Source organism: Zingiber officinale, chromosome 9A (assembly GCF_018446385.1).
Source record: "Zingiber officinale cultivar Zhangliang chromosome 9A, Zo_v1.1, whole genome shotgun sequence".
NCBI classification, from domain to species: Eukaryota; Viridiplantae; Streptophyta; class Magnoliopsida; order Zingiberales; family Zingiberaceae; genus Zingiber; species Zingiber officinale.
The window spans coordinates 69,383,251-69,396,972 of record NC_056002.1 but is presented as its reverse complement, the minus strand read 5'-3'; the positions used below and the strand labels follow the sequence as shown (position 1 = coordinate 69,396,972).

The 13,722-nt window shown below is 40.7% G+C and overlaps 1 long non-coding RNA gene across 1 annotated transcript; it reads right to left on the bottom strand.

Annotated features, from left to right (window-relative positions):
• Positions 1–488: 488 nt before the first annotated feature.
• Positions 489–9,370, bottom strand: LOC122018769. The gene is made up of 4 exons (XR_006121893.1): positions 9,046–9,370; positions 8,710–8,957; positions 8,576–8,639; positions 489–548 (listed from the first exon to the last, which is right to left on the bottom strand). It is a non-coding gene; the product is annotated as an uncharacterized LOC122018769 (long non-coding RNA).
• Between the last annotated feature and the right edge of the window lie 4,352 nt (positions 9,371–13,722).

Here is a 13,722-nt window from a genome sequence, read left to right as displayed (position 1 = left end):
AACCAATAATCCCCAATGAACATATCAGACATACATGGACAACCCCACATATACAATCAACATGTATCCTCCAATAAAAACACATCGGACACGTGTATAAACCACAGACGTGCAATCAACACACTCCTCCAAAAGTACATAACAAATATGGATATACACGCCACATGTAAATGCACGATCAACAAGATAACTCCTATAACACATACCCACCTATGTACAATCCACATCATATACCCAATCAGTATGGTAATACCAACAACCCAACAATCCCTACAAGACATACTCTACACGTGAAATCACAACAGAGTAGATATCAAGAGTGGAGACTGTATATGAATTAAATAGATCATCACAAGGGTCAAGCATAAGTATCATGCAGGAAAATAACAACCGATCATGATATAAGATAAAGCAGCCTAATTCATCCAATAATAACCATGCACTAAGTACAAGAAAATCTACATAGAGGTCAAGGAAGAAATACCCGCCTTAAAATGTAGATCGTGCCAAGTAATCCCGCGTCGAGACGCTCGTCCCGAACCCAAGTCCTGTAGAAATCAATATATTTATATTTTATTTGGCTAAATTCATATGAATTAAATAGCTAAATAAAATTCCTAACCCAATAGGATCACTCCAATCAAATCTGATCTCTGGCTAATCCTCCAAATAATCCTTAACCACCATATCTGATAACCCAACCAACAATCAATCTAATAATCCAAAGAATGATCACATAACAATCTATATCAACCAATCACCATATCCACAAATTCCAACCCAATACAAACCTCAATCAATCCAACACATACCAATAATGATCATGTTTAACTCCACCTAATGATCCAAATCTAATACGATAATAAATCCACTCTTAATCCAACTCCTAAAACCAAACATAATCCACAATCCTTCACTTCGATCCAAACAACTACAGATCACAAAGTCTCCAATATAAGATGATACAAATCTTGATTTATCCATCCACAACATCTCATTAATCAAATCCCCACATATATTTTAATCCATCCCTACTCATCGCAATACCTCCCAATTCGATAATCCTCAAATCACCCTATCAACCAAATCATCAAACCACAATCAACCACAAACTCCAACATCCCATGATTTAATCTACGTATCATCTACTAACCTCAAGAATGAAATCTACATAGTTCATCCACCTCGATTAATCTAACCATAATAATTCATCCAATCTACATCACATCACTCACAAATCTAAGGAAGCACGAAACCCTACACCCATGAATCAATCCATTCCATTATCAATCATAATAAACTTAAATTAACCTCCCAATCAAATGCAAACAAGTAGCATTACATCAAGCATAAGCCGTTATCCAAACTTACCCAAATCCAAAGACTTCATCGTCAATTCAGTAGGAGAACTTCTGCTGGAACCAAGCGAAGCCACTACAAGATCATGCAACCACTACATCAATCAAGCACCAAATAACCATAATGAATCCACTCCAAGACTTACGAGCTCAAGGTGATCACTAGTAGACCACAACCGAGTAATTCACTGTTAGAAGAGTATGACCGGAGTTGTGTGTCTTCGGCTAACAGTGCTTGAATGCCCAAATCAGGTGCGTTTGGATGCTGGTAGCAACTGATCGACGAAGCAGCATAATCGGGAGTTAGGGCAATGAATCTCCATGATCCAAGATTCGGTGATGAGAAGGGGTGATCGGGAAGGAGGCGACGATGAGGCCGTGCTGCTTCAACCTCGATCGATCGGAAGAAATGGCGACCAATCAAAATCACAAATCGGGAATCAGCGAAATCACAAGAAAGGGCAAAAGGCTCAAGCAACCTGTTGCCACCAGCTCATGTGCTAGGTTTCCGACGAGTCCCTGATGTCCGCGGCTAGGGTTGGAAGGGCGACAACCGGATCAGAGCTCGAGTCGTCCACGCCGAGGATCTGGGAGTGGTCGGCTTCGATCGGCCGAAAAGGGGGAAGGAGTCGGAGCAAGAGGGAAGAGGCTCCACACCTTGAGAGGGAGAGGGAGCAAGGAGGCTCGACGTCGATGATCGGGCGGAGAAATCGCCGGAGAAGAAAGGGGATTTCGGGCGCGAGGTCGAGGAAGAGGAGATCGGGGAAGAGGGGGTGGGAATCGGCGAATTTGGGGAAAAAAAAATAAAAGAAAATGAATTTATAATTGAAAACATTTTCTCACTTAAATGGGTATCCCAAACAGGCTTTATCCGCACCCGCCGATCGATCCCCTCAAAACCCTCCGTACGAGCTCCGAAAAATTCCCAGAAAATTTCTAAAAATTCTGAAAAATCCAATAAGATTTTTCGTCCAGTAATATTTATTATTTATTTTGCGATATCTTACATTCTCCCCCACTAATAAAAATTTGGTCCCCAAATTTACTAGTCAACCCAGGGAACCCTCCTCCAAGGTAACTACCAATCCACATACTCATATGCCACTCATCCAAGTATCATAAACATATCTCCAAACATGACAATCCACCTCCAAATGAATAGCGGCGACTCAGTGAGCTATGAACTCACCCTATTCCCGCTACTCCCACTCTGCAATCTAGCCAACTGCGAGATAAATCAACTACCTCTTAAATCTAAAATCCACTATCAATAAATCCTCCAACACCGATAGAGTGCTCAAACTATCCATCAGTCTAAGATGAAAATCTATACTAAAGTGAAACTCGTAATCCAAAGTCTGCTGTAACCATAATCAAAACCATGACATGAAATCACCGATCTCCATCCAAAACAATACTCAGAGATACATCATCCAATCCGGTAATCCCTCTAGAGTATAATCTTACTACTCAATCCAAAAGAATCTATCCTACAAATCGATAGCTAGAAAGCTAAGTCATCATCCAACAATGATTACCCAAACTATTATATCCTCTCCATGTCCTGGATAATCCCACAACAAAATCCATCATAATATGCTCCCAACTCCACTCTAGTATCCGAATCAATGGAGACAATCCCATAACATAATAATCCTGAAAATAATCTTGATGGTCTCCGATGTTCAGCCTCGCTGATACACTAAACATCAAGCTACAAAATCCACGATGTCATTCTTCATACCGTTTCACCAATAAGAACACTCCAAATCTCCATACATCGGGTACCACCACGATGTATCACAAATCCAAATCAATGTGTTTCCTACAGTAACTTCTCCCGGATAAGAAGTGACGCGAAAACACACAATCTTCCACGAAACTAAAGAATCTCATTCTCATTACACGAGAATTCTCACTACTAGCACCAGACTAATCCGCTCATGCTACATCGGAACTGCACCGACTCCCAGATACGATACATCTGTGTAGAGTACAAATCCGTCTACACTAGAAAATACAACTAAGACAGTGCAGTTAACACTTCTCGTTTCAACACCCAAAACCGATCTCGTAAGCATCCGTCCAGGAAAGTTCTATTCCTTCCTAGACCGTCCAATCGACGATATAACAATGCTAGAGAAAACCCTCAACCAATCTCCGATAATATCCAGCCCGACCACGAAAGGAACAGTGAATCTCTATCTCCGTGGATCCACCGATATCCCTCTACCGAGACGATTTGTCCCAAAAACTCGTAAAAGACAATCACAATACGTACTACTAACTTCACATATAGATGTTTCCGTCGAAACATCTCTAGATCTATGCGAAGATAGTGTACGTGATCAACCTCGGATCGTGAATAGATCACAACATCGCCAATAAAGACAATGAAAACTGATCCAAACACCCTAATGATACCAAGTACATCGAATCCATAAAACGTCTAGGGCACGGTATGCCTAAAATGGTAACACCAATGACCCCTAATGTACGTACCACAAGCTTACCCCACCATAAGATCATCAACAACAAGTCCGTAATCTATCACTAACTACAAATCACCAAATCTATAAATATCACACAAGTGCTACTCCTCATGTCTCTATCAACCTCAAACACCAAATAGTAGACCATCAAACCAATATCCACTAATAGATCCTCAAAAGACAATCTATCACCACACCTGATCTCACAATATCCACCAATCTCAATCATCCTCAACATCAATCAATCATACCAGATAGTCCCTAAACAATGATAGAGAAAAATGAAATCATTCAACCCTCAACACATACCGCCAACAAACTAAATGTATCCAAAAAGTCTACCAAATCTCATCATCTCATCCTCTTAGATAATCACATATCCTCAGTAAAGAAATGTCAAGCCAAAGTCAAAGGGTCACGCAACCTACTGACTAAGACACTATCCATCAAGGAGATATCTCTACAACTCTCATAATCATCCCATATATGCCCCTCAACAAATATCGATAAAAGGTCAAAACCCTCTAATCTGAGACATAAACTATAATATCCGGTAAAATGATCATGTGGTCGGGGTCTTGAGCCACCGATAGAGACAATGTTAGTGAGTCGTCTAACCATTGTCTTGTACCCCATCACACTATGATTGCTCCACCCTGAGATTCAGAAACCTCCAGCATCGAGCAATGCACACAAAGATAGAGGAACGCTACAACTAAACAACTGATCAAAATATCTGTCAATCGACGCTCTACCCTGCGAAGATCATCATATGAAATTATACCTAGTTATAATCGGAACTTCTAGGTATTACTCAACTAATACCACTACCTCCGTATCATTACAGGTCGTAGTTCACTAGGTACATCAAGGATATCTAATCATATCCAATAGTTCCATGAGTCAGGATCTCCCATGGAACAACGTTAGGCGAGTCGACTGATCATCGCCATATAATCCGTCATGCTAACGAAGAAGTAGAGAACTACTCTCTCCCAAACACCTCAAAGAAATCACTACGTGATGTCACGATTTCCAAAAAGCATTCTCGCTTCTTCCTTCACGTGGTACCGGGTCACGTAAAGGTTAAGTAGCTAACTTCAACTCTCCTACGCCAGTACAAATCATATATCCAAAGGTACTCCTCAACTCATACACCCTAGTAATGGATGTATCTCATAAGTGTTAAGCGGTAGCTTTACACTTTTCCACACCGTACGGTATCCTATCTGAATGTACCTTTTAAGTCATCCTACCAGGTACAGACAGTCCATAGTCAAAGTCCCATGGAATCGGATACGACAATCCTCTACAGACTGACTAAGCCGATATTGGTATACGGCCAATTCAGTCCTTTCTACCCCGGTACAAGTCAAAATATCTAACCGAGTATGAAACATCCCACAGATAGGAATCTCTAAAAATAGAGTAAGTCGGTCCCCTACTGGTCGGACCAACAAAATAAATCGATCATCTCCTAACCGATCCAATAAGAGTAAATTAATCATCCACTGAAGAAACTAACTAAGGTAAATCGATACACCACTACCCAAGTCAACAAGGGTAAATCAGTCAAACCATAACTACTCAAGTCAACCAAGTAAATCAATCATCAACAGGAGTAAACCGGTACTCTACTAACTGAGTCAACATGGGTATACAGATATCATCCACCATCTAGCTAATAGTAACCAAGACTAGTATGAGACTCTAACTCTCAACCAACTGGTAGTATGATATGAGGAAATCCCCTGAGACTGTAAATCCTTGATCTCCAGTAGGTCAACCGTGATCAGTGATTGACCCTACACATGAAATGTATGGTACAAACAAATAGGCAAGTACTAACAAAAGTATTAACACATGTCATAACTATATGAGCAACAATACATACACCAACAGAAATGCATGATAACAATATGCAAACATACCTCCTATGGCCTGGAGATGTCCTGCTGCTGCCTGGTCCAAAATCCCGAAAAGTCACATCAAGAAAACCGAATCACGAAATCACTACAAGCAAAATACATCAGCCACATGCGGCTGGAATATTTATATACACAACTACGCAGTTATAATAACAGCCCACACGGCTGGAATGAAACAATCACAACCACGCAGTTATATATAAAACAGCCCACACGGCTGTACTAAAAACCAACACAGCGGAAAAACGAAAACGGAAAGCCCAATACAACACAATCAACACACTGCTAGCCGGCTAGGCTTATACAACAAATACAACACCAAAACCATAAGATAGCCACACTGCTATACACAAATACAATGCCAAAAATAAGAAAAGAATATATAAAAGAAAACAATCACGATCTTCGGATGTGACGTAGGACCCGGCAGACAGGATACTCCGAGCGACACCAGCCATCTACAAGCTACCTGAAAACATAAATGTATACATGCGGTGGTGAGTATAGGTAACTCAGCGGGTAATAGAAAAGATAGTGCATGGCCTATAAACAATATGGAGATCACAAGTATACAGTCTCAGTAGGGAATATGAACATGGTCATACTATCATAATCAATGCATCTGAACATACCTGACATAATAACCAGACATAAACTGTACAAAGCACAACTAACATAATGACATATACAAACCCAATCTGGAATCGACCCATGGTACAATGATCAGTAAACTCACCGGATCTGCAACAGATATACCCGTGACACCTGTGCAATATAAGTACGACTGCATATACATGTAAAATAAATGACATGTATGCAGCATGGCAACCAAGTGCAACAATCATATCTCAAACAAGTGCAACAACGACAATCACATGCAACTAGTAACTACTAGGCATGTATGCAAATGCAGATGCACCGCGCATCAAATGCAAGAATAATAATTGCGTATGCATGCTCCATGGTCACCCCCGCCACCTCTCTAGACACCACGACCCCTGTATGGCCGAGAGGCTTGGGTCTGTGACGACTGTACTACCCTCCAGCCCACTATATAGTGGTCGAGGCGGACAGTCCGCTAGTAGCTATCTAGCTACATAGCATCAGGGTCCCTGACTGCTCACAACGCCGGATCTCACTAAACCTCGTGACCGGGTGGCACGACAGGACTAGCGGCAACAGCTCTAGCTACCACTACCCATGAGTGGCCGAGTGTGCGGCGCTAAACCAAACCAACTGATGACTCTCTCACCACAAGGGAGACAATGGTCATCAGATGCAATGAATGATGAACATGATATATATATATAATCATCATCCATGCAACAACCCCAAACCTCATAAATACCTCCAACATGAGTATAATCGTCATGATACCTCCACATATCCCACCAAACATATGTATACAACTACACATGTATAATCAACCAATAATCCCCAATGAACATATCAGACATACATGGACAACCCCACATATACAATCAACATGTATCCTCCAATAAAAACACATCGGACACGTGTATAAACCACAGACGTGCAATCAACACAACTCCTCCAAAAGTACATGACAAATACGTATGTACACACCACATATAAATGCACAGTCAATAAGATGACTCCTATAACACATACCCACCTATGTACAGTCCACATCATATACCCAATCAGCATGGTAATACCAACAACCCAACAATCCCTACAAGACATACTCTACACGTGTAATCACAACAGAGTAGATATCAAGAGTGGAGACTGTATATGAATTAAATAGAACACCTCAAAGATCAAGCATAAGTCTCAAGCAGGAAATCAACAAACGAACACGATATAAGGTAAAACAGCCTAATCCATCGAATAATAACCATGCACTAAGTACAAGAAAATCTACATAGAGGCCAAGGAAGAAATACCCGCCTAAAAATGTAGATCGTGCCAAGTAATCCCGCGTCGAGATGCTTGTCCTGAATCCAAGTCCTGCAACAATCAATATCTTTATATTTTATTTAGCTAAATTCATATGAATTAAATGGCTAAATAAAATCCCTAACCCAATAGGATCACTCCAATCAAATATGATCTCTGATTAATCCCCCAAATAATCCTTAACCACCATATCTGATAACCCAACCAACAATCAATCTAATAATCCAAAGAATGATCACATAACAATCTATATCAACCAATCACCATATCCACAAATTCCAACCCAATACAAACCTCAATCAATCCAACACATACCAATAATGATCATGTTTAACTCCACCTAATGATCCAAATCTAATACGATAATAAATCCACTCTTAATCCAACTCCTAAAACCAAACATAATCCACAATCCTTCACTTCGATCCAAACAACTACAGATCACAAAGTCTCCAATATAAGATGATACAAATCTTGATTTATCCATCCACAACATCTCATTAATCAAATCCCCACATATATTTTAATCCATCCCTACTCATCGCAATACCTCCCAATTCGATAATCCTCAAATCACCCTATCAACCAAATCATCAAACCACAATCAACCACAAACTCCAACATCCCATGATTTAATCTACGTATCATCTACTAACCTCAAGAATGAAATCTACATAGTTCATCCACCTCGATTAATCTAACCATAATAATTCATCCAATCTACATCACATCACTCACAAATCTAAGGAAGCACGAAACCCTACACCCATGAATCAATCCATTCCATTATCAATCATAATAAACTTAAATTAACCTCCCAATCAAATGCAAACAAGTAGCATTACATCAAGCATAAGCCGTTATCCAAACTTACCCAAATCCAAAGACTTCATTGTCAATTCAGCCGGAGAACTTACTGCTGGAACCAAGCGAAGCCACTACAAGATCATGCAACCACTACATCAATCAAGCACCAAATAACCATAATGAATCCACTCCAAGACTTACCTGAGCTCAAGGTGATCACTAGTAGACCACAACCAGAGTAATTCACTGTTAGAAGAGTATGACCGGAGTTGTGTGTCTTCGGCTAACAGTGCTTGAATGCCCAAATCAGGTGCGTTTGGATGCTGGTAGCAACTGATCGACGAAGCAGCATAATCGGGAGTTAGGGCAATGAATCTCCATGATCCAAGATTCGGTGATGAGAAGGGGTGATCGGGAAGGAGGCGACGATGAGGCCGTGCTGCTTCAACCTCGATCGATCGGAAGAAATGGCGACCAATCAAAATCACAAATCGGGAATCAGCGAAATCACAAGAAAGGGCAAAAGGCTCAAGCAACCTGTTGCCACCAGCTCATGTGCTAGGTTTCCGACGAGTCCCTGATGTCCGCGGCTAGGGTTGGAAGGGCGACAACCGGATCAGAGCTCGAGTCGTCCACGCCGAGGATCTGGGAGTGGTCGGCTTCGATCGGCCGAAAAGGGGGAAGGAGTCGGAGCAAGAGGGAAGAGGCTCCACACCTTGAGAGGGAGAGGGAGCAAGGAGGCTCGACGTCGATGATCGGGCGGAGAAATCGCCGGAGAAGAAAGGGGATTTCGGGCGCGAGGTCGAGGAAGAGGAGATCGGGGAAGAGGGGGTGGGAATCGGCGAATTTGGGGAAAAAAAAATAAAAGAAAATGAATTTATAATTGAAAACATTTTCTCACTTAAATGGGTATCCCAAACAGGCTTTATCCGCACCCGCCGATCGATCCCCTCAAAACCCTCCGTACGAGCTCCGAAAAATTCCCAGAAAATTTCTAAAAATTCTGAAAAATCCAATAAGATTTTTCGTCCAGTAATATTTATTATTTATTTTGCGATATCTTACATATTCCATTGTCCGCGATCCAGAATCCGTCATTCTTTCCTTCTAGGGTTTCTTATTTAATCCTTTGGAGACTGTGGTCACTGGTTTGTTTCTCTAATAGATTATCAAATAATGTGGGGGCTATGGTCATGGTAGAGAGCTGCCCAGACATATTTTTGATCCATTGACTAGTAATATCTCTCGGTTTCCCAATAATTTTGATCATTGGTTCGCCTTTAGCATCAGGTATAGTTTTGGTAATTTGACTAAAAGTAGGTAACTGACCTGTAACGATAGTAGAGGCGCTTGCCATATCCTCCTTAGTAAGCGAGAAAACCCTGGCGTTCGTTGTAGTTGGTGGAGCTTCCAATCTCCCTTGGCTAAACGGTGTTCCCTCAATAGTAGTTTACATCTGATGTAGTTGTGAGGGGATATTCCTGTTTTGGTTGCTCTGCTGGGGTGGTGCCTGGGACTGGTTGGTGCAGTCTCTGGCCAGATGTCCTTCTCCTCCGCAATTATAGCACCTTCTGGTACCCTTATGACATACTCCGGAATGCAGCTTTACGCAAATGGCACACTGGGGGTACCTCGGTTGCTTATTCACTGAGCCACCTTTTGCATTGTCCCATTGTTTCATTTTTCCAGTGGAGGTCCCTTTCCAGCTTGTCTTATTGCTTGAGGATTTTTGTCCTTCGGTTCGGACCTGACTCTTATTTCTGTTCATTACATTCTGATAATGTTCCGTGATGAGAGCACTGTTGACCAATTCCTCTGTAGTCTGAGGTCTATTAACTCCGCCGGCCATGTTCAGTGCTATTTCGGGTCGAAGCATCTTCAACATCAGTCTGACCCTTTCTCTTTCTGTACGAACCAATTCTGGGCATAGGCGTGCCAAACGGTTGAAGCGTTTTACTGCTTCGTTCACTGATAGGTCACCTTGCCGAAACTCGGTGAACTCGTCATAGTGTCGGTTCGTCACTTGCATATGGAAGAACTCCTCGAAGAATTCTGTCTCGAAGTCCATCCAGTTCATCAGATTGACCTGTCTTTTTGCTTTCACTCTTTCCCACCACATTCTCGCGTCTCCGGAAAAACAGAAAGATACACACTTGATCTTCTCTGATTCGGGCCAGTCAAGCAGTTCCACTATGTTTTCTACTGTCTTGAACTAGGCTAGGGCATCCCATGGCTCGCAACTACCCGAGAAGTTTTCCGGTTTCAGCCTCAGCCATTGTATTAAATAGGTCTCCTGTCGAACCACTGGGGCAGGGGCTACCGGCGGTACTGGTGCAACTATTGGCACGACGAGCACCGTACCCTGATTTGCTGGCGGGGTGGCAGGAGTTCCTTGTTGGCCCATTAACGTAGTGATCAATTGTTGTTGCTCCGTGATCTGACGCTGGAGATCAGTGACTACCTGGGTCAGATCTGGTGGAGTCGGTGTCTTGTCTGCTCGGGTAGTACGTCTCCTAGCCATGCTTATCTTCATTAAATAACAATAAATTATCGTTATTCCTATTTGTTTGCAAAAAAAAAGTTAGTACTATTCCTATCCTACCATCATGCATACCTAAACTAGATAACGAACATAAATAAACAAGCATAATATTAAAGCATCATAAAACAAACAACAACAAATTAAATTAAGCACATAAATTCTTACTTGGAGCGGCAGGATGGAGGCTTGACATGTGTGTAGTGAATTGGCTAAACCTGGCTCTGATACCAAACTGCAACGCCCCGCCCCTCCTGCTAAGGAGACGGGGGTTACTTACACATACATATACATACCTACTTACTACAGCGGAAGTCTTATTTATAAAGATTAGAAACATTTCTTTTTTTTTCTATATGAATCAACATGACTAATCACCTGGACATATAGAAGTCACATAGCATACTCAACATGATTTGTAAGTCATAATGTCCAACATAAAATTAAATGTCATGGAGTCATAAAGCAGTAACATAACTAGGCATGCTTCTTATTAAACAAAAAGCAGGTCTTTCTCCTTTAGCCAGGACACAACCACACACATCCTTCCAGCCCCTCCTGTTGCTCCCCTAGTTCATCCATTCCTTGCCTTTATCTGTGGTACAAGAAAGTAAGCTGTGAGCACTCATGGCTCAGTAAGTTCCTTTCCTACTCACAAAAACCGTATGACATATATCAAAATCACAAGACATAACACATGAAGACAATTCATTATATCATGCAGCATATCATAATATAAGCGTAAGATATCATGGCATAACATAACAAAATCATCAATTTCACCCTGATATATCATAACATCATAATAAATATCATGGCATAATCATAAGGTATATGCAAGGTAAATTCCTAACCACGTATCATGAAAACATATGCAATATATCCTTTAAAAACTTATAATATACATACTTAAACATAATCTTAACATGATTAGGGCCCTGGCTTGTACCACATACATAAATACGCGCGTCCTACGTAGGTCCAAGGTAGCAAGTCTTGAACCCTACAAGGCATACATACTAGGCCCGTTTCTTAATCCATCGACCTAGGGCCACTTAGGAGCCCATCCCTAACGAGGCCCGTTTCTTAGTCCATCGACCCCGGGGCGCTTATGGAGCCCACCCTTGGTGCAAGTCAAACATAAAGTAAAATAGCATGTTCTTACATATCATGGTTCTTATCTCTTCTTGTACATCATGTCACTTATCATATCATACCATATAGACTTTTGGGCACACAGCTCATCATAATGGTATGTAAAGATTTGGGCACACAGCACATCATATATTTTATGCATAAATTGGGCAAACAGCACATCATATATTTCATGCATAAATTGGGCACACAGCACATCATATATTTCATGCATAAATTGGGCACACAACACATCATTTATTTCATGCATAAATTGGGCACATAGCTTCATCATAAATAATACACACCATAGCATAAGGGTTTCCATCATGTATAGATCATAAGTGTGCATAATTAAACATAGAATCATGGAAATCTTACAATCATGGCATATAAGATACATGGAAAACATAATTCGATCTCTAACCCTAATGTCTCTTTGTGGCCGAACCATATAGGTTGGGTTTAGGGTGAAAACTTCATCTCAACATGTGAACCCTAAGCAAGCATCACTTCTTATACCATACGAACTATCATGAGTAAGTTTAGGTAGAGTTCTAGGTTACTTAGACTTACAACTTATCATGGTCGAACCTTATCAAGCATGCATTGGGTTAAAGACTATCATTCAAGCTTGTGAAACCTAAACAACTTTCATAGCAAACATTTCAAGGAATAATATGAGCATGGTTGAGTTGGGTTCTAAGTTTCCTAAGTCCTTCATCATGTATTGGCTGAAACATGTAGGGTTTAGAATTAGGGTTCAAGTGCCCTAAAAACATGAGAATCTTAAATAACTTTCATAGCAAAAATATCAAGAAATAACATGAGCATAGTTGAATTAAGTTCTAGGTTCCCTAAGTCCTTCATCATGACATGGCCGAATACTATAGGACTAACAACCTAGGTTGAAGTGTCCTAAAAGCATGGAAACCTTAAACAACTTTCATAGCATATATATCAAGGCATAACATGAGCATAGTTGGGTTAGGTTCTAAGTTCCCTAATCCCTAGATCTTGATGTGGCCGAAACATGTAGGGTTTAAAATTAGGGTTCAAGTGCCCTAAAAACATGAGAACCTTAAACAACTTTCATAGAAAAAATATTAAGGAATAACATGAGCATAATTGAGTTAGGTTCTAGGTTTCCTAAGTTATACATCATGTAATGGCCGAATACTATAGGACTAAAAATTTAGGTTCAAGTGTCCTAAAAGCATGGAAACCTTAAACAACTTCCATAGCATATATATCAAGGAATAACATGAGCATAGTTAGGTTAGGTTCTAAGTTCCCTAAGTCCTAAATCATGAAGTGGCCGAATGATATAGAGCATGAATTTAATTTCCTTACAACAATAAACATGAGCCTACTAGATTAGCTATATAACATTTCATCAAGGAGATCATGAGCATCTTAGGTTTTGCTTTAAATTCTCCTAGGCTTTTAAAAAAACCAACATAACCGAACCTTCATGGACATGAATAGAGTTTAACTAAACATATAATCATGGCATATCATAATAGTTTCATGACTTACCT